General features: G+C 42.7%; 1 non-coding gene across 1 annotated transcript; it reads left to right on the top strand.

Annotated features, from left to right (window-relative positions):
• The first annotated feature begins 2,472 nt into the window (after window positions 1-2,472).
• On the top strand, window positions 2,473-2,547 carry trnaa-ugc (transfer RNA alanine (anticodon UGC)). The gene has a single exon. It is a non-coding gene; the product is annotated as a tRNA-Ala (tRNA).
• Window positions 2,548-22,192: the final 19,645 nt, after the last annotated feature.

Genomic DNA, 22,192 nt, shown 5'->3' with positions numbered 1-22,192 from the left:
TGTCATCCCCAGGCCGTAGATCCAGAGCTATGGCGACAGGGCCTTCTCCAGGGTTGCTCCTAGGTTCTAGAACTCCCTCCCTTTAGCTATCTTTCAGTCTCTTATAAAGCCCCACCTCTGTGACAAGGCCCACCATTAAGTGCCCCACACACACACACACACACACACACACACACACACACACACACACACACATATATATATATATATATATATATATATATATATTTATATATATATATATATATATATAAAAGCAAATAAATACACTATTAAGGCAATCCTCTCTTCACCGTACTGACCCACTAACCCTTACCCTACCCTGTACTCTTAACCGGGCTCATATCCAAATCCCATCCCTCCCCTCCCCATGCACTGATACATCACACTCTTTCCCTTCTTTGAGCCCACCCCTCTCTTTATTTATGTCTTGTTTATTCTGATGTTTTGTTTTGACTCCTGTTTTGTTTTTCTTTTTCATTTCTATAATTGTAAAGCGAGCTATATAAGAGCTATATAAGTCCCATGTATTTTTATGTAGTAGTAATAGTAGTAGTAAACCATAGACATTGTTGAAGGTTTAGTAGACAGTAGCATTAGTAGCATTAAAACACCTGTTTACCCTGAGCTTAATTTTACTCAACAGCAATGCATTCTGGTCCATGTAGTTGGGTGGAAGCCAGGCTTTGGCACCTGGCTCTCTCTATATCTCTCCATCTCTCTCCATCTTTATATCCCCAGCAGCAGGGCTTTATTTTTCCTTTGCAGAGGCCACTGGGGCTGACTTACTGGGTCATAACTCGACAGGGCAGGAGGACAGAGGAGGATGACAGAAAGAAGGAAGTGTCTTTGAGGGAGTCAGGGATGGGATGCTTGTTCGTGTTTTCCTCTCAAAGGATCTTTCTGCCAGGGATAACCAGGGGTTACGATAAGAAGGCTAATTAAGTAGCTTTTTCAATGTACTTTCAATGCATTTTTTGCCATAGCATTCCTCGTCGCATCACCAGGCTTCCGTTTGTCAAGGGAGAGGTCACTGTTGGAAGGGGAGGTTTGAAGACTAATCTGTCCATCTTTCCCACCCCCCATATCCCCCTGACTAACGTGTCCATCACCCCCCAGATCCCTTTGACTAATATGTCCATCACCCCCAGATCCCCCTGACTAATCTGTCTATCACCCTCCATTTCCCCTGACTAATCTGTTCATCACCCCCCAGATCCCTTTGACTAATATGTCCATCACCCCCAGATCCCTCTGACTAATCTGTTCATCACCCCAGATCCCCTTAACTAATCTGTCCATCCTTCCCACCCCCAGATCCCCCTGTCCTGGCACATGGTCTGTTCCTTGTTGTACACCTTCCTGACAGATGCTCAGAGCAAGAGCGAAGGAAGAGGTGTGTGGCAGTGACATGTGAAATAGAGGACACACAATGGAGCCCCTTGCATTGCAGATGTACTCTACTGTGATACTGTTGTCAACACAACATTGTGGAACGGTTGATTTTTGGTCAGTGTAAGTATGAGTGGAGTGATTCTAGTTATTTAAACAGACTTAAACAAACTATTGTGATAAGTAGATTGAATAGAATGCATGAAGAACATGATGAAACATCTATATTTTACATGCAAATTTTGCACCCTGGTGACAAAAAGTGGTTGTAAAACCAATTGATGGATATTTCACCACTGTCATAACACGGGGCTCTGCCACCGTGAGTTATGGTGATCCTAAGCTCTCTAAGAGGAGCAGAATCATCTCAAGCCGTAGATTTTTAGGACTTAAATCTTTTATCATCATACGTGATTCATAACGCTGAAAAGAAGCTAGTCTTCTATCCTCTATTTCATTTAATTTCACCATCTTTGAAAGGTCTTTAAGGCAGAACTGAAACTCTTATTATTTTCATAGCTTTCATAGCTTCTGTCAACATATTTAGATGTTGGTAGTTTTAGAATCAAATATCAGGCAGAGGCATTTCCATGCACTATCAGTGTAATACATGTAGACCATGAGGAGTATCTAGGGATGGAAGGAAAGGGGGTGGAAATGAAGAGAGACTTTATCCCCAGGAAGACGGGCCTTGGTTCCCAAGAACACCATGTCGCCCGAATCCCCCAGAATCCCTTCATGGTAGAACAAAGATGTTTTGACACGGAGGCTCGTGTAAAGTCTCCGCAAACCGGGTATATATTTAAAAAATGACCCCAGCTCCACCATCACTTTCTTATCTTCCTTCATTAGAGGGAAAACGGAAACCGACGACCAACGGCTCTAATAAAGAGCCGAGCCCCCCTCCCTTATAACTGTCCGATTTGTCACTTCAAATGACATACCTATTAGAGGCCAATAAAACCTCTCTGAGCCGAGTGGAGCCAGCCTGCACACATCAAGGCTGCGATTTAGACGAAAGATGAGATGTCAACCAGAGAGACAAGGAGGCGAGATTGCTGTCTCTGCTTCTATCTATAAGTTCCCATATAGCTCAGTTGGTAGAGCATGGCACTTGCAATGCCAGGGTTGTGGGTTTGATTCCCACAGGGGACTCTTATGAAAATAAATGCACTCACTGTAAGTTGCTATTGTTTGGAAATGACTAAAATGTAAGCCGCCTCGTTTGGAGAGACCTGCTGGTTTTGGCTCCCATCGATGAGCACTGCTGTTGTTCCTCCTTGGGAACTTATTCAATAAAACAAAATGCCAAAGCTAGGGTTTTGGAAGAGGATGGAGCAGGCAGCGTTATCTGCTGGGCAGACGGGTGGTAGGCTATCCATGGGTTGAGGCAGCAGCAGTAGCATCCTGCAACACCCTTCTCTCAAGTTTTAAACCAATGATATACTCTATATTAACCCTGTATTACTGATGCTATACAGTATTGTTCAAAAGTTTGGAGTCACTTAGAAATGTCCTTGTTTTTGAAAGAAAAGCATTTTTTTGGTCCATGAAAATAACATCAAATTGATTAGAAATACAGTGTAGACATTGTTAATGTTGTAAATGACGATTGTAGCTGGAAACGGCTGATTTATAATGGAATATCTACATAGGCGTACAGAGGCTCATTATCAGCAACCATCACTCCTGTGTTCCAATGGCACGTTGTGTTAGCTAATCCAAGTTTATCATTTTAAAAGGCTAATTGATCATTAGAAAACCATTTTGCAATTATGTTAGCACAGATAAACTGTCGTACTGATTAAAGAAGCACTAAAACTGGCCTTCTTTAGACTAGTTGAGTATCTGGAGCATCAGCATTTGTGGATTCGATTACAGGCTCAAAATGGCCAGAAACAAATAACTTTCTTCTGAAACTCGTTAGTCTTCATTTCTCAGAACAAGAATAGAACAAGAATTTCATGTGAGAAATTGCCAAGAAACTGAAAATCTCATACAACACTGTGTACTACTCCCTTCACAGAAATGCACAAACTGGATCTAACCAGAATAGAAAGAGGAGTGGGAGGAAAAGGCTTTTAGGGTTTTTCGTCTTTATTTGAGCTCACATAATATAATTTAAAGTATGCTTAAAGGTGTCTATAATAGATACATGTGGCAAAAACAAATGTAGACATTAATAAATGCATTTCTATATATAGGTTAGCTGACAACGTCACGTAAAACGATTTGCACTCTTTAATTGGGCAGAAGTTCATGTGTTGTTGTGACTCTGGATGGCCAGATAGCTAGCAACAATGTCAAGAAGCTGACATGTAGGTGACTCGTTTCAGCTAGTTTTATCTTGCTCTTGATACCATGTCATGTTTTGAGATGTTTTAACTAATGTTATGCCTATGCTAATATGGCAAAACATTTGCTAGCTAACCAACAACTGTAATTATGTTTTTGAGAGGCAACAAGTGTTCATTGTGCAAATGTATTTATGTTTTCAATAAACATTGGAGATGAAATCTAGTTTGCAAGTGGTTCCTGTCTGTTTTGCTCCAAAGTTGCACACGCGTCGGGTTTGTTGCTAAACACCCAACCCATCTATAGCTTCCAAATTATTTTGATTAAATGGTGGGAGTGTGCCAAGATGGAGGTGCAGTCGCTTCAAAACAGTGTCCCCTGTCAGTCATCTAGCGTATTTATATATAATTGTTTAAAACCCATGATTCCCTTCCTAATCCAAGAGGTATTATGAGCAGGATGGACCCATCTGGAGCTGTGTGGCTGCTAGTATGTGGTACTCTTGATAACAGACATCTTGAAATACAAAAAAAGAAAATTCTAGTAATGATGACAGATGTCTAATCCTTACTGTTAGTGGATTTACAGTGTTAGACCATGGACTAATACATAGATGTCTGACAGTTGTACTTACTGAGATGTAATTGCTGTATGCTGGTTCTGTGAAAATTATCTATGCATATATACACTGCTCAAAAAAATAAAGGGAACACTAAAATAACACATCTTAGATCTGAATGAATGAAATATTCTTATTAAATACTTTTTTCTTTACATAGTTGAATGTGCTGACAACAAAATCACACAAATGATCCATGGAAATCAAATTTATCAACCCATGGAGGTCTGGATTTGGAGTCACACTCAAAATTAAAGTGGAAAACCACACTACAGGCTGATCCAACTTTGATGTAATGTCCTTAAAACAAGTCAAAATTAGGCTCAGTAGTGTGTGTGGCCTCCACGTGCCTGTATGACCTCCTTACAACATGGGCATGCTCCTGATGAGGTGGCGGATGGTCTCCTGAGGGATCTCCTCCCAGACCTGGACTAAAGCATCCGCCAACTCCTGGACATTCTGTGGTGCAACGTGGCGTTGGTGGATGGAGCGAGACATGATGTCCCAGATGTGCTCAATTGGATTCAGGTCTGGGGAACGGGCGGGCCAGTCCATAGCATCAATGCCTTCCTCTTGCAGGAACTGCTGACACACTCCAGCCACATGAGGTTTAGCATTGTCTTGCATTAGGAGGAACCCAGGGCCAACCGCACCAGCATATGGTCTCACAAGGGGTCTGAGGATCTCATCTCGGTACCTAATGGCAGTCAGGCTACCTCTGGCGAGCACATGGAGGGCTGTGCGGCCCCCCAAAGAAATGCCACCCCACACCCACCACCAAACCGACCCACCGCCAAACCGGTCATGCTGGAGGATGCTGCAGGCAGCAGAACGTTCTCCACGGCGTCTCCAGACTCTGTCACGTCTGTCACATGTGCTCAGTGTGAACCTGCTTTCATCTGTGAAGAGCACAGGGCGCCAGTGGCGAATTTGCCAATCTTGGTGTTCTCTGGCAAATACCAAATGTCCTGCACGGTGTTGGGCTGTAAGCACAACCCCCACCCGTGGATGTCGGGCCCTCATACCACCCTCATGGAGTCTGTTTCTGATCGTTTGAGCAGACACATGCGCATTTGTGGCCTGCTGGAGGTCATTTTGCAGGGCTCTGGCAGTGCTCCTCCTACTCCTCCTTGCACAAAGGCGGAGGTAGCGGTCCTGCTGCTGGGTTGTTGCCCTCCTACGGCCTCCTCCACGTCTCCTGATGTACTGGCCTGTCTCCTGGTAGCGCCTCCATGCTCTGGACACTACGCTGACAGACACAGCAAACCTTCTTGCCACAGCTCGCATTGATGTGCCATCCTGAATGAGCTGCACTACCTGAGCAACTTGTGTGGGTTGTAGACTCCATCACATGCTACCACTAGAGTGAAAGCACCGCCAACATTCAAAAGTGACCAAAGCATCAGCCAGGAAGCATAGGAACTGAGAAGTGGTCTGTGGTCCCCCCCCACCTGCAGAACCACTCCTTTATTGGGTGTGTCTTGCTAATTGCCTATAATTTCCACCTGTTGTCTATTCCATTTGCACAACAGCATGTGAAATGTATTGTCAGTCAGTGTTGCTTAACATAAAACATGCAGGCTGCTTTTAATTGGCTCCCCTGCTCTTGCATCCAACAAGAGACACATTTTTACAATGTAGCCTAGCAAAGGTCACGTCCCATATTACACCATATTCCCTACATAGTGCTCCATGGGCCCTGGTCAAACAGAAAATAGGGTGCCATTTTGAACGGAGACATAGTATTCGAGAATCAACACTGAATTCCCATGACTGCTCTATAGTGATGTCATGTTCCCTATACTGTATATCGTGGCATATTTATCACTGCTATAAAGGCAGGTTAGTCACACGGTACAAATTTCCAATTGCAATTCAAATGTAGGCCCAAACCAAACCAAATAAATCTAAAAAAATCGATGTATTGATTGTTAAAGCTGTCCATCGCGTCACAATTACAGTGTCGTTTTGGAACAAATTCAACATGTCCAACCATCTTCTATAACCGTAAAAGCCTTGGTTTCATGCATGTTAACATCAGAAGCCTCCTCCCTAAATTTGTTTTATTCACTGCTTTAGCACACTCTGCCAACCCGGATGTCCTAGCCGTGTCTGAATCCTGTTTAAGGAAGGCCAACAAAAATCCTGAAATTTCCATCCCTAACTATAACATTTTCCGACCTACTGATCCTCAACTTCGGCGATATCGTTTATAAAATAGACTCCAACACTCTACTCAGCAAATTGGATGCAGTCTATCACAGTGCCATCCGTTTTGTCACCAAAGCTAGTGACTCCCCATTCCGCATGAGGGAGCATAATCATCGCCTGACACTAATTAGCATAACGCAACGGACATAAATATTCCTCGAAAATATTCCTATTCATGAAAATCACAAATGAAATATATTTAGACACAGCTTAGCCTTTTGTTAATCACCCTGTCATCTCAGATTTTCAAAATATGCTATCTATATGGCTACCTCTGTATTTTAGGCAAGAATCTCTCTGGGAGCATCAGGTGACCACTTACGCAATGTATCCACTTACGGGTATTCTTCAACCTAAATGCGTAAAACTACGTCACAATGCTGTAGACACCTTCGGGAATACGGAGAAAGAGTAATCTGGTTGATTGCCCATTCACTGCTCAATAGGGACTCATTGGAACGCAGCGCTTTCAAAACAGGAGGCACTTCCGGATTGGATTTTTCTCAGGCTTTCGCCTGCAACATCAGTTCTGTTATACTCACAGACAATATTTGTACCGTTTTGGAAACTTTGGAGTGTTTTCTATCCTAAGCTGTCAATTATATTCATATTCTAGCATCTTGTCCTGACAAAATATCCCGTTTACTACGGGAACGTTTTTTCCCCAAAAATTTAAATACTGCCCCCTAGTCACAACAGGTTTTAAGCATCTCTAATCCAAAACTAAATCTAGAATCGGCTTCCTATTTCGCAACAAAGCATCCTTTACTCATTCTGCCAAACATACCCTCGTAAAACTGACTAACCTACCGATCCTCAACTTCGGCGATGTCGTTTATAAAATAGCCTCCAACACTCTACTCAGCATATTGGATGCAGTCTATCACAGTGCCATCCGTTTTGTCACCAAAGCCCTATATACTACCCACGACTGCAACCTGTATGCTCTCGTTGGCTGGCCCTCGCTTCATATTCGTCGCCAAACCCATGGGCTCCAGGTCATCTATAAGTCGTTGCTAGGTAAAGCCCCACCTGTAGCACGTGCTCCAGCAGGTATATTTCACTGGTCACCCCCAAAGCCAACTCCTCGTTTGGCTGCCTATCCTTTCAGTTCTCTGCTGCCAATGACTGGAATGAATTGCAAAAATCACTGAAGCTGGAGACTCATATCTCCCTCGCTAACTTTAAGCATAAGATGTCAGAGCAGCTCCTTTGCACCCCAGTATCTCTACTTGCACATTCAACTTCTGCACATCTATCACTCCAGTTTAATTGCTAAATTGTAATTACTTCGCCACTATGGCCTATTTATTGCCTTACCTCCCTAATCTTACCTTATTTGCACACACTGTATATAGATTTTTTCTATTGTGTTATTGACTGTATGTTTGTTTATCCCATGTGTAACTGTGTTGTTTGTGTCGCACTGCGTTGCTCTATCTTGGCCAGGTCACAGTTGTAAATGAGAACTTTTTATCAACTGGCCTACCTGGTTAAATAATGGTGATATAAAAAAAATATATATATTGCTTCCGATCTCCAGTAAGGGTGTGCCTTAATAGTCTAAATTGGCCTTCTCTCTGCAGAATAGAGAAAGTAGACAAAGATAGGAAGCTTCTTAAATTATTGAGTCACACCCCAATTCTACAAGGGCACAGGAGAGCCTAACTCCCATGGGCTTAACACATGGGCCCATCCTGCAGTGAATGCCTGGATGCCCTAAAATTGACCAACATCTGCACGCTGTCTTCGCGAACAGAACACCCTGTCCCTTGCCCATCCTGGCCGCCAAACCCCTGAGGCCCCCTGAGACTGCTGCCCACCTGTGTGACACACCCGGTGGCCACCCCAAGCTCTGAATAATGCATGGGCAGACTGTCGCCACTCTGCACTGAGTTAATGAGTCAATTGCTCAGTGAGTCTAGAGCTGGATCTCCAATGGCACCCTCTTCCCTATGACCTACTTTGACCAGAACCCTATAAGTGCACTAAATAGGGAATAGGGTACTGTTTGGGATGCAGGTTCGAAGTAGATGAGACAGACGCTGGTTGACGGTGAAGTCGGAGATGGTGGTGCGCTCCACATTGAAATGTCCTCCCCCCTTGCCCGGGTTTCGCTCCGCGGTGTCTGCACCAGATGTCCAGGATTCGGGGTGATGGATTGTGGGTCCTAAGTCCCCCTTTCCCTCTGCAGCGGCAAAGCAGTGGAGGCGGACAATGTGTCTGGACGCATCTGCTGAAGGGAAGGAGAACCATTTATATGCCCATGCTGCGGGACAGTTGTGTTCGTTTAACACAGAAGTTCCCCCATGTTCCCTCTTCCTCTCCACTGGATTCCTGGGAGACTTTCTCCCGACTTACCTTCTCTCACTCATGTGCGTTAATGTACTGAGAGCTGATGTTCCTGCTCTGGTGGGTTTGTTGGAGGGAATGAACGACACACTCCATCCCTTACTGGTGGGGATAATAGACGAAGGACTGTTTGTAGTAAACATACTGCATGTCTGTAAGGGAGGGGGTACATCCATCCAGGGAAGAAGATGGTCAATTATTGCTCACACGTTCTGTATGTTTGGGACATGACGCTGGGGATTGAGTATGCAATGCTGTTGCTATGCCCCCAATGTTTCTGCTGGTCTTGGTTATCTAGGAATGTGTTATTACTATTCAGCGAACTCTAAATTGGGATTTCTACAATTACTTTAGATTTGTTTGCATACTTATTTGCATATGGATGCCATTATATCATCTAAATACACTAATTACTCCATGGCTGTGTTTTTCATGAGAAAGTTTCACTTCCACTTGAATCTGTCAGCAAAATGTGACATCACTCCTCTCTAAGGAAGTATGGAGCCCTCAGGTCACTGCTAACCCCCTCCATCTCTCTCTCTCTCTCTCTCTCTCTCTCTCTCTCTCTGTCGCTGTCTCTCAATTAAATTTTAATACAATATAAGGGGTTTTGTTGTCATGGAAAACATATGTTTACATTGCAAAAGCAAGAGAAATAGATAATAAACAAAAGTTAAATAAACAATAAAAAATGTACAGTAAACATTACACTCACAAAAGTTCCAAAATAATAAAGACATTTCAAATGTCATTATGTCTATATACAGTCGTGGCCAAAAGTTTTGAGAATGACACAAATATTAATTTCCACAAAGTTTGCTGCTTCAGTGTCTTTAGAAATTTTTGTCAGATGTTACTATGGAATACTGAAGTATAATTACATGCATTTCATGAGTGTCAAAGGCTTTTATTGACAATTACATGAGGTTGATGCAAAGTGTCAATATTTGCAGTGTTGACCCTTCTTTTCAAGACCTCTGCAATCCGCTATGGCATGCTGTCAATTAACTTCTGGGCCACATCCTGACTGACGGCAGCCCATTCTTGCATAATCAATGCTTGGAGTTTGTCAGAATTTGTGGGGTTTTGTTTGTCCACCCACCTCTTGAGGATTGACCACAAGTTCTCAATGGGATTAGGTCTGGGGAGTTTCCTGGCCATGGACCAAAAATATCAATGTTTTGTTCCCTGAGCCACTTAGTTACCACTTTTGCCTTATGGCAAGGTGCTCCATCATGCTAGAAAAGGCATTGTTCCTCAGAGGATGTGTTGGTACCGTTCTTTATTCATGGCTGTGTTCTTAGACAAAATTTAGTGAGCCCACTCCCGTGGCTGAGCAGCAACCCCACACATGAATGGTCTCAGGATGCTTTACTGTTGGCATGATACAGGACTGATGGTAGCGCTCACCTTGTCTTCTCCGGACAGGTTTTTTTCCGGATGCCCCAAACAATCGGAAAGGGGATTGAGCTGATTTCTGACGTGCTGTTCCTTCTTTTTCCGTAGGTTATTTCTGTATTGTTTTAGTGATTCACCATAGGGAAGGCATAGGCTCAGGTTTTCAGGCATAGGCTCAGGTTTTCTGGGTCTCTATGTTTTTGGTTGGATAGGTTTCTCAATTTCTTTCTTAGGTTTTTGCATTCTTACTCAAAACATTTGTCATTGTTGTTCATTTTCTTAGGTTGTCTGCTTGAAGTGTTTAAATTTGATAGGGAAGCTGAGAGGTCAAATATACTGTTGAGGTGTTCAACTGCCAAGTTTACACCTTCACTATTACAGTGAAACCTTTTGTCCCGGAAATTGTCTAGAAGGGATTGAATTTGTTGTTGCCTAATTGTTTTTTGGTAGATTTCCACACTATTTTCCTTCCATCTATACAATTTTTATTCAGTTCCTTTGGATTTGATGCCTCATGATTGAGCATAGCTCTGTTCAAGTAGAGTGTGATTTTGTTGTGATATGATAGGTGTGTCAGTGGACTGACTGTGAACGCTCTAAGAGACTCTGGGTTGAGGTCAGGGATAAAGTAGTCTACAGTACTACAACCAAGAGATGAGCTATACTGTAGGTGTATCTACCATTGGAGTCCCCTCGAAGCCTACCACTGATTATGTACATACCCAGCATCCCACAGAGATGCAGTAGTTGTGGCCTGTTTTTGTTGGTTATGTTGTTGTAGTTGTTTCTAGGGGGTTATATGGAGGAGGGAATGCTGTCACCTCCAGATAGGTGTTTGTCCCCCTGTGTGCTGAGGGTGTCGGGTTCTTGTCCAGTTCTGGCATTTAGGTCGCCACAGACTAGTACATGTCCCTGAGCCTGTAAATTGTTGTTCTCCCCCTCTAGGATGGAGAAGCTGTCATCATTAAAGTATGGGGATTCTATTGGGGAATATAGGTGGCACACATGAGGCCATTTTTCCCTGTTTAGATTATTTCCTTATTAATTTCTATCCAGATGTAAAATGTTGACTAATTTAATAGAGTGGGTTAGGTCTGCTCTATACCAAATTAGCATGACCCTGAGTCTCCCATGTTTCACACCTGGTAGTTTGGTGGATGGGACTATCAGTCCGTCTCTGTTATACCATGTTTCTTGTAGGATGATAATGTCTTTATTTCCAATTTCTTTGAGGAAGTCTGGGTTCCTGCTTTTTAGGCCAAAGGCAGATTACCTCAGACCTTACATATTCCAGGATGAGATAGTAAAAGCTTTGTGTTCAGTGGTGTCTAGTGTTTAGGTCCGGACCATCACAGTCGGTGTGAACAGAGGATGATGAGCATCTGATACATACCTCTTAGGTCGCAGGATGGGGCTTGGGCGGGTGTAATAGTTTCTCTCTCTCTCTCTCTCTCTCTCTCTTTCACTCCCCCCCCCCCCCCTCTATCTCTCTCTCTCAATGGTCATGCCAAATGGCACCCTATGCACTTTATAGTGTACGACTACTTAGGATGGGCTCTCGTCAACAGTAGGGCATTATTTAGGGAATAGTGTACCATATGGGATGGAAGCTCACTCTTTCAAAATGGAGAGGACATTCTGCAATGTCACAGGGAATACACAGTGTTAAGAGCTATAATTTCAATAATAGCCCTCTCAAAGGGAAAATGTCTTGCTTCGCATTTTTTTTTTTTTCAGTCACACTGACTGACTGTCTGGGGCTGTGAGGCCAAGTTCTAATTGAGGTGCTGGAACATGTAATGCAGCGCTGTGATCTAGACATCTGAACTGAATGAACAATGGGACTTAGAGGGACATTTTGCAATCAGATCCCTTTATTAACCTACTCTTAACGGGGTACTTTGTGAATGTGTATTTATTATTAATTATGTCTAGATAGAAATTCTGATGTCACAAATAAGTAACGTGGGTTGTTCTTGTCATACTACAAATGTGTTCTATGGCTTGATGACAGTGGTCAATTCTTGGCATATCCACCAGGGGGTAAACTTGTGTGGAAACGCTGCTCAGTTACATTAAGAAAGTAGCAGACAAATTCAGTGTTCACAATCTTGTCTTGAGCCATGTTAAAGAAAGTATGTTGTTTCCAAGGTAGATTCATCAATGTGACATCATACACAGTGTCACACCTCCTACCTTATAGATACAGTATCAACAGCAGGAAGTTTTCCCTCTGTATATAAAAAAAATGTAACCTTTTATTTAAACTAGGCAAGTCAGTAAATTATGATGTCATATAGCAGAGTCTACTTTTCAGTCAAATATTATGTTGTATCTTATGGCAATATATCTACCCTGGACTGCATTTGCTGATGTTGTCAATGTATTTGTTTAGGTCATTTGGGGAATTATTAGTGTTCCTTGGCTAATATTTGAGGCAGAAACCACAAACGTTTAAATATTGACACTACATGAAATGCTGTTCTTCTTTTGTATTTCAAATACAACGTACATTTTTCTCTGTGTACTATCCCTTGCATTCATCATAAGCTTAAGCAAAATGTTCCGTCTAGGTTCATTAGCATTGACCATGGAAAGCCTGTAAAACCCTCTCAACATACAGTATGGATAATGACAACAGAACACACACTCTAACATGCAATTACTGCAGAGAATCTCCCCTGTAAATACTCAGTGCGCCAAGCAGTCTGGCTGATCCTGACACATTTTTATTAGCTCTATTTGCCAGGAAGATTGTGCATATTGATTAACCAACAGCATGTCTCTCTCTCTCTCTCTCTCTCTCCCAAACATCTATATTCCTCTGATAGATAATTCAAAGTGTCTCTCAATTTTAGAAGAGCCCTGACAAATGGTAAATATTCCACTCGTATATTCAATATGGTGCTTCCAAATTAAGCAGGCTTTTGCTCTGCCTATCAATAAGTTAAAGAGATGATAAACAAAACGTCAATTTTGGGGGGGGTGAATGCGAGTGTGTGATCTAATGGACAAGATAGCCTACAGGTTTTTAACATTATATTCTTGTTTTTGTCACACCCTGATCTGTTTCACCTGTCCCTGTGATTGTCTCCACCCCCTCCAGGTGTCGCTATTTTTTCCCCAGTGTATTTATCTCTGTGTTTCCTGTCTCTCTGTGCCAGTTTGTCTTGAATGTTTAGTCAAGTCAACCAGTGTGGTTTTCCCCCGTACTCATTTTCTATTCTCTTTTGCTAGTCTTCCTGGTTTTGACCACTGCCTAACTCTGGATGACTTTCCCGCCTGCCTGATTATCCTGCCTGCCCTGACCTTGAATCTGCCTGCCCTTCGGGACCTGTTGGACTCTGAACTGGTTGGACCTTTTGCCTGTACACGACCATTCTCTTGCCTACCCCTTTTTGGATTAATAAACATTGTAAGACTCCATCTGCCTCCTGTGTCTGCATCTGGGTCTCACCTTGTGCCTTGATAGTTACAATCGCATGATTAGCACTAATTGGCTGACATGGGGCACTTTCCTAACTGCCTTCCTTGTCCTCTCTAACATCCCAATGTGGGGTAGAGATTCAGTATTCTTAGACCTAGTGGGAATGCAAGGGTTTGTACAGTTTGTCAGCAATTTAGGGTGCACTTTAAGCTTGTTCAAATTCTACAGATAAGAGTACTTTCATTATTTGATAAACATCCACTGATGTTAGTATGATATCATGTTCAACTTCTAAAATGTGTTTTGTTTGCTAATGGTGTTGGTTTTATCAGGGGCGTCATTCACCAATTATTTTAGATGGGGCTCAAAATTGGAGAATTTAGCATTTTTTAAAATGCGTATTTTTCTGCATAGGTTATCTAAGCATACCTCTTTGCCTGAGGGTGCCATTCTGACTGATAAATAATCTCAATATGCTGCACTAACATGCCTAGGATATCACATCCACATGACAACAGTACATGGGATCATAACACGCATCATCTATACAGGCACATGGTATAATTAATACACTAATAGCATGGTATTATAAGGTGACAGATTACATTTAAACCAAGTATTTCTCTGTGTATCTGAGTTTGTGGATACTTTGAGGTGATTCACAAATCCATATTAGAAGCATGCTAACGGGTAGAGACATGAAGACTAAAACCACCTCCTCCATACTGCTTTTAAAAACCAAATCCTAAAATAACAGCTCATTTGGTGCTTGAAGAAAGAAGGGCTCGAGTTTTCTTGTTGGTATTATAGCTGTAACTCAACAAGGGGATGTGAAAAGACACCAACTACATACTGAAATACAGTATTTTGCAGTTTTTGTCATTTTATATCATCCCACCGTTCTGCTAACACCAATTGAGCTGTTCCATTGACTGATAACAGTAGTGATTCCCTGTCCTCCATGATTTCATTAGGGGTTCAACCATCATTCTGAACTCACACAATCACTGCAGCGCCTACTCATCTGTTAGATTTCACTAAATCGGATTCTTGATGCTCCACCGCCATTTACGACCAGTTGAATCAATGCTAGTTATGGTCCTGGTACTCTACTGCAGAACTGGATCAAAAGGCTGGCTAATTAGCTGGTCCTTCCCATCAACACTTGCAACAGGAGACGGAAGTGGACACACGTGATTGGGATTTCTTTTTCTCTTTTCTCTCAATCTCTATTTCTCTTCCCTGTCTCCCCCCTCTCCAGTGTGGGATAACTGTCCATGAAAATGGCTTATTCTGCTTGCTTGCACTGTTTATATTGATATGGCATAGTCTTTGCGTCATATTGCTCCATGAACAAAAAGGTGTGTTTTTTATTGATTTGTTGTATTGTCGTCATTGTTCTTTCTGACTAATAATGCCATTACCGAGCAAAAATAATGAGTTAACAAGAATGGCATTTGCTTGATGCTCTCTGTATGAACTATTCATAGTGCCTTTGTCATATTTTTCCGCCTGTGACATGCAATACAATTACTGAGTGATTAGTCTTGTAGACACTGTAATTTATACCATTACCTGGAAAGACAGTGTCTGCATCCTAAATGGAACCCTATATAGTCCATTACTTTTGAGCAGAGCCCTATGGGCCCTGGTCACAAGTAGGGCACTTTATTGTGCTATTTTTTTTAACCTTTATTTAACTAGGCAAGTCAGTTAAGAACAAAGTCTTATTTACAATGACTTCCAAGGAACAGTGGGTTAACTGCCTTGTTCACGGGCAGAACGGCAGATGTTTACCTTTTCAGCTCAGGGATTTGATCTAGCAACCTTTCAGTTACTGGCCCAACACTCTAACCACTAGGCTACCTCTAACCACTAGGCTACCTCTAACCACTAGGCTACCTCTAACCACTAGGCTACCTGCCACCCCTGATGGGATGCAACCAGTCAATCTACTGATTTGAGTGTTTCTCTTTTTTGTCTCTGCGCTCCCACTGCAAGGAATAATAGTGGGGCTGATGGTGCACAGTGAATCTGGGCCTTTGAGAAGCTGCCTCTGATATGGAGATGTGGAGAAATTATTTTCAGAATCAAGACTGAGCTCCTGTATTTGTGTCCTCAGCCTTGTGTGGAATTTGAAAACAAGAGGCAGTTTTAATCACAGAGAATACATTTGGAACAGTAATAGGGTGGTAGGATGATATTGCAGAGTGCACTCTTAGACATTCTCTTAGCTGAGAGCGTACATTATTTCAGTTTCTTTGTTTTGTTCAATATTGCGTGTGTGTTTAATTAAGAGGAGGTGGTCTCGGTAAACACTATTTTGTTGATCTGACAAGTCAGCCAAAGGGACGTTGTGTAAATTAGTGAATTGAGCAAACTTGTTATCTTGGTAAATTGTGCAGTGATATGATGTCAGGATCATTTGAAATATTCTCTGTGATAGTTTGGGGCAAAGTTGCAATTAGGGTTTAATGAGGGAAAGTGTTTGCTTGTTCAGTAATACTTACAGTGTAATGACATTAGCCTCATGGTCAAAGGCTCCTGGAGGAGGTTGTCAGTGTTGTTAGAGAGCACACACACACGCAGTGGCAGATTGAGGAGCCGTGCAACTGAAAGCCCTGTCACCCATAGTTTAGACTGCTGCGGGGCTGCTGAAGGGAGACGGACCGGGAGGAGAGAAGTGTGTGAGTGGGGCAGGAGGGTAGAATGAGAGGTGAGAACGGTACTTTGGTCCAGAGTTGTGGATAGCTTGGTAGGTGAGAACCAGGGTTTTGTAGTCAATGCGTCAGGATATGGGTAGCCAGTGATGATTAACAGCTCTGGAGTGATGTGCATGTGGGGGAGGTGTGGGGGAGGACACGTGCAGCACAGTTCTGGACATATTGTAGCCTGTTTAGACACTTGGCAGATGCGTCAACAAAAAGGGTGTAGTCCAGTCGGGATGAAATAAAGGTGTGGATGAGTCGCTCAGCTGCAGGTTGTAATAGCACAGATCGTGACCTGGAAATGTTCCGTAGATGGAAAAATGTGACTTTGGTCATACTTTTGAGAGCTGACTGTCAAAGATCACGCCCAGGTTTTTGAAACTCCCTGGAGGGGAGGACCTTGATGCCATCAATATTGAGGCTGTGGCTGCTGTTGTTGTTAATGATGGTGCCAGAGCCAATCAGGATCAACTCAGTCTTTTGCAGTTTAACTGCTGGAAACTCAACTGCATCCACACTTTGATGTCCTGCAAGCAGCTGACCAGGAGTGCAGTGGCATTGGCAGTGTCAGTGTTTGTGGAGACATACAGCTGAGTGTCATCAGCATAAAAGTGAAAGCCCAGTCCATGTTTCCTCAAGATTTTTCTTAGAGGCAGCATGTAGGGACCACAACTGTGTCTGACCTACTAGGACCGATGGCTTCAAACACAAATCAGTGAGATAGGACCAGAACTAGTCCATGAAACTCTGACAGGCCCAGGATGCTGGCATCCCTAGAGTCAGCATTCATGAGGAAGTCATTGGTGACCCTTACCAGCACAGTCTTGTTGATGTGTCTACCTCTGAAATCCGACTGGAAGGGCTCAAGCAGGTTGTGAGTGGCCAGATGGTTTTGGAGTCAGCTACAAACAGTTCGAGGAGGTTACTTGGGAAGGGCAGGTTGGAAATAGGCATGTGGGTTATGTAGGTTCTCAGGGTCAGATCCAGGCTTTTGAAGTACTGGTGTGACTGCAAACTGTTTGAGCTGAGGAGGAACACATCCAGTGATGATGGACTTGATGATAATTTCTGTGAAGAAAGGCTCCAGAGCAGGTAAGCAGGTCTTGACAAGGGAGGTGGGGATAGGGCAAAGTGAGCAAGTGGTGGGTCTCATTGTCCTAACCAGCTTGGGTACATCAGCTGCAGTGACTGTGGTGATGTTGGGGAGTGTGGGACTGGGTAGCTCAACTACTGGGGCAGGAGAGGACAGGATAGTGTTATTGATGTTTCCAATTTTGCTTTGGAAGAAGCACAGGTATTGATTGCACCCTTCTGGGGAGGCGGAGGTAACAGAATTGTTCATAGGTTGAGGAGCTTGCTCACAGTAGAGAACAGCTCCCGGGAGTTACCAGTGCCGTTGCTCATTAGTTGGGAGTAGTAAGATGTCTGAGCTGCATGTAAGGCCTGTTTGTATTTTAGCTGATGCTGCTCATACATCTGTGCATGCACAGTTAGCCCAGTTTTCTTATACTGTTGTTCTAGATGATGGCCAGTTGCTTTGAGAGAGGGTAGCTATTTAGTGTACGAGGGAGAAGTTTTGGAGAAAGACACCATGCGGGTTTTCAAAGAAGCAATTCCATCCAGTATGGAGCCACAGAGTCAGTAACTGGTAGGTAGAATATGGATTCAGTAAGCTGGACAGTGTTCATTGTTTTCAGACTCCTAAACTGAATGAAACGTTTCTTTTGGCCGAAGTCGGTAGAAGAGCTAGGGTGAAGGTGATGAGTTTATGATCGGTCAGCCCTGACACATTTCCTTCCAATTTGACGAGATGCCTCGCCACGCCCACGGACGCTAGTTCCTTCTCCACAATGAGTCTGAATCTGAGTACCTTCCCGATGATTTCTAGAATGCAAACACATTCTAAACGTTCTGACTGGTCCCAAAAACTGATTGGTTGGACCAGAGCCAGAACACACATGGGTAGAGCAGCGTTTTGAAAATGTGTCATTGGCTTTGATACTCTGATTTGATATAGATAATCCAATCGCTGAAGACTTTGTTTTGTACAACACATCATATTGACAGTCAACACATCCGCCTCTCCAATCTTTCTATCTCCCTTTTCCTTTTTCCCTCCTAAAAATTCAGTTTCATTAATAATAACTTCTCCTGGCATCTAACGGACGAGTCAGAAGTGGAAATCGAGTTAGACCGCTCTGTGTGGTCTGGTCCAAGTACAGTGGATCAGCATATCTGACACCCTAATCCAATAGAGCCTACTTTCCCCTGCACTCTCAGACCTTGTCCCTTCACATGAATTTCCCCCTGCCTCCAATGCTGACAAGTGGGCTGTCTACAGGAGTCCCACGGAGGCTGCGTTGGAGATTGTTGTCTCCAGTTTGGGTATATAGAGGCCAATCAGGAGCCGTAGGGGGGGGGATATAAACTTAAAGCTGCAATATGTAACATTTTGGGCGACCCAACCTAATTCACATAAAAATGTGAGTTATAGATCTGTCATTGTTATTGAAAGCAAGTCCAAGAAGCGGTATTTCGGTTCTATGTGCGCTATTTCTATGCTCCTCGTGTTTTAGTTTCCTTTTTGCATCTTATACTTTTGGTTTTGAACACCAGCTTCAAACATCTGAAACAGCTGAAAATTTCCATAACCAAAAATGTTTTAGATGGTAAATTGTTTCAATGTTTCTCTACACTATACTTTCTTGTTTTGTCACAAACTGAAATTAGATGAACTATTAGAAATGTAGCAACCAAGAAATTGTGAAGTGATTTCTGGGTAGTGCATCTGAAATGCATTGAATCCAAAATGGTTCACATTTGTCATGGCATGGTATGGTCTATCGGGTTCATTTCAGGGGCATTTATAAAAATACGATTATACATTTAATTTACACAGTGCTATTACAGAGGAATCTCAAAGCTACAGTATACATAGGCAACGTGAATGTACAATTGAAGTCGGAGGTTTACATACACTTAGGTTGAATTAATACTCGTTTTTCAACCACTCCACAAATTTCTTGTTAACAAACTATAGTTTTGTGCATGACCCAAGTCATTTTTCAACAATTGTTTACAGACAGATTATTTAACTTATAATTCACTGTATCACAATTCCAGTGGGTCAGAAGTTTACATACACTAAGTTGACTGTACCTTTAAACAGCTTGGAAAATTCCAGAAAATAATGTCATGGCTTTAGAACCTTCTGATAGGCTAATTGACATAACTTGAGTCAATTGGAGGTGTACCTGTGTATGTATTTCAAGGCCTACCTTCAAACTCAGTGCCTCTTTGCTTGACTATTGAAAAATCAAAAGAAATCAGCCAAGACCTCCACAAGTCTGGTTCATCCTTGGGAGCAATTTCCAAATGCCTGAAGGTACCACGTTCATCTGTACAAACAATACCACACAAGTATAAACACCATGGGACCACGCAGTCGTCATACCGCTCAGAGAGGAGACGCGTTCTGTCTCCTAGAGATGAATGTTACATGGATGTGAAAAGTGCAAATCAATCCCAGAACAACAGCAATGAACCTTGTGGAGATGCTGGATGAAACAGGTACAAAAGTATCTATATCCACAGTAAAACTAGTCCTATATCGACATAACCTGAATGGCCGCTCAGCAAGGAAGAAGCCACTGCTCAAAAACCTCCATAAAAAAGCCAGACTACGGTTTGCAACTGCACATGGGGACAAAGATCGTACTTTTTGGAGAAATGTCATCTCGTCTGATGAAACAAAAATAGAACTGTTCTGCCATAATGACCATCATTATGTTTGGAGGAAAAAGGGGGAGACTTGTAAGCCGAAGAACACCGTCCCAACCCTGAAGCATGGGGGTGGCAGCATCATGTTGTGGTGGTGCTTTGCTGCAGGAGGGACTGGTGCATTTCACAAAATAGATGGCATCATGAGGTAGGAAAATGATGTGGATATATTGAAGCAACATCTCAAGACATCAGTCAAGAAGATAAACCTTGGTCGCAAATGGGTCTTCAAATGGACAATGACCCCAAGCAAACTTCCAAAGTTGTGGCAAAATGGCTTAAGGACAAAAAAGTCAAGGTATTGGAGTGGCCATCACAAAGCCCTGACCTCAATCCTATAGAAAATATGTGGGCAGAACTGAAAAGCGTGTGCAAGCAAGGAGGCCTGCAAACCTGACTCAGTTACACCAGCTCTGTCAGGAGGAATGGGCCAAAATTCACCCAACTTATTATGGGAAGCTTGTGGAAGGCTACCCAAAACGTTTGACCCAAGTTAAACAATTTAAAGGCAATGCTACCAAATACTAATTGAGTGTATGTAAACGTCTGACCCACTGGGAATGTGATGAAATAAATAAATGCAGAAATAAATCATTCTCTCTACTATTACTCTGACATTTCACATTCTTAAAATAATGTGGTGATCCTAACTGTCCTAAGACAGGGAATTTTACTAGGATTAAATGTCAGGAATTGTGAAAAACTTCATTTAAATGGACAGTCGTGGCCAAAAGTTTTGAGAATGACACAAATATTAATTTTCAGAAAGTCTGCTGCCTCAGTTTGTATGATGGCCGTATGCATATACTCCAGAATGTTATGAAGAGTGATCAGATGAATTGCAATTAATTGCAAAGTCCCTCTTTGCCATGCAAATTAACTGAATCCCCCAAAAACATTTCCACTGTATTTCAGCCCTGCCACAAAAGAATCAGCTGACATCATGTCAGTGATTCTCTTGTTAACACAGGTGTGAGTGTGAAGATCACTCTGTCATGCTGATTGAGTTCGAATAACAGACTGGAAGCTTCAAAAGGAGGGTGTTGCTTGCAATCATTGTTCTTCCTCTGTCAAACATGGTTACCTGCAAGGAAATGCATGTCGTCATCATTGCTTTGCACAAAAAGGGCTTCACGGGCAAGGACATTGCTGACAGTAAGATTGCACCTAAATCAACCTTTAATCGGATCTTCAAGAACTTCAAGGGAGCGGTTCAATTGTTGTGAAGAAGGCTTCATGGCGCCCAAGAAAGTCCAGCAAGCACCAGGACCGTCTCCTAAAGTTGATTCAGCTGCGGGATCGGGGCACTACCAGTACAGAGCTTGCTCAGGAATGGCAGCAGGCAGGTGTGAGTGCATCTGCATGCACAGTGATGCGAAGACTTTTGGAAGATGGCCTGGTGTCAAGATGGGCAGCAAAGAAGCCACTTCTCTCCAGGAAAAAACATCAGGGACAAACTGATATTCTGCTAAAGGTACAGGGATTGGACTCCTGAGGACTGTGGTAAAGTCATTTTCTCTGATGAATCCCCTTTCTGATTCCATGGCCAGGAAACTCCCCAGACCTTAATCCCATTAAGAACTTGTGGTCAATCCTCAAGAGGCGAGTGAACAAACAAAACCCCACAAATTATGACAAACTCCAAGCATATATTATGCAAGAATGGGCTGCCATCAGTCAGGATGTGGCCCAGAAGTTAATTGACAACATGCCAGGACAGATTGCAGAGGTCTTGAAAAAGAAGGGTAAACTGCAAATATTGACTCTTTGCATCAACTTCATGTAATTGTCAATAAAGGTCTTTGACACTTTGAAATGCTTGTAATTATACTTCAGTATTCCATAGTAACATCTGACAAAAATATCTGAAGACACTGAAGCAGCAGACTTTGTGGAAATAAATTTTTGGGTCATTCTCAAAACTTTTGGCCACTACTGTATTTGGCTAAGGTGTATGTAATCTTCCGACTTCAAATGTATGTGTTTTATTATGGCAGAGTTGTAATGTCA

The sequence above is a fragment of the Oncorhynchus nerka genome, linkage group LG6, assembly GCF_034236695.1.
Source record: "Oncorhynchus nerka isolate Pitt River linkage group LG6, Oner_Uvic_2.0, whole genome shotgun sequence".
Classification (NCBI taxonomy): Eukaryota; Metazoa; Chordata; class Actinopteri; order Salmoniformes; family Salmonidae; genus Oncorhynchus; species Oncorhynchus nerka.
The sequence above is the reverse complement of the archived record's forward strand: the minus strand, read 5'-3'. Positions and strand labels throughout refer to the sequence as shown.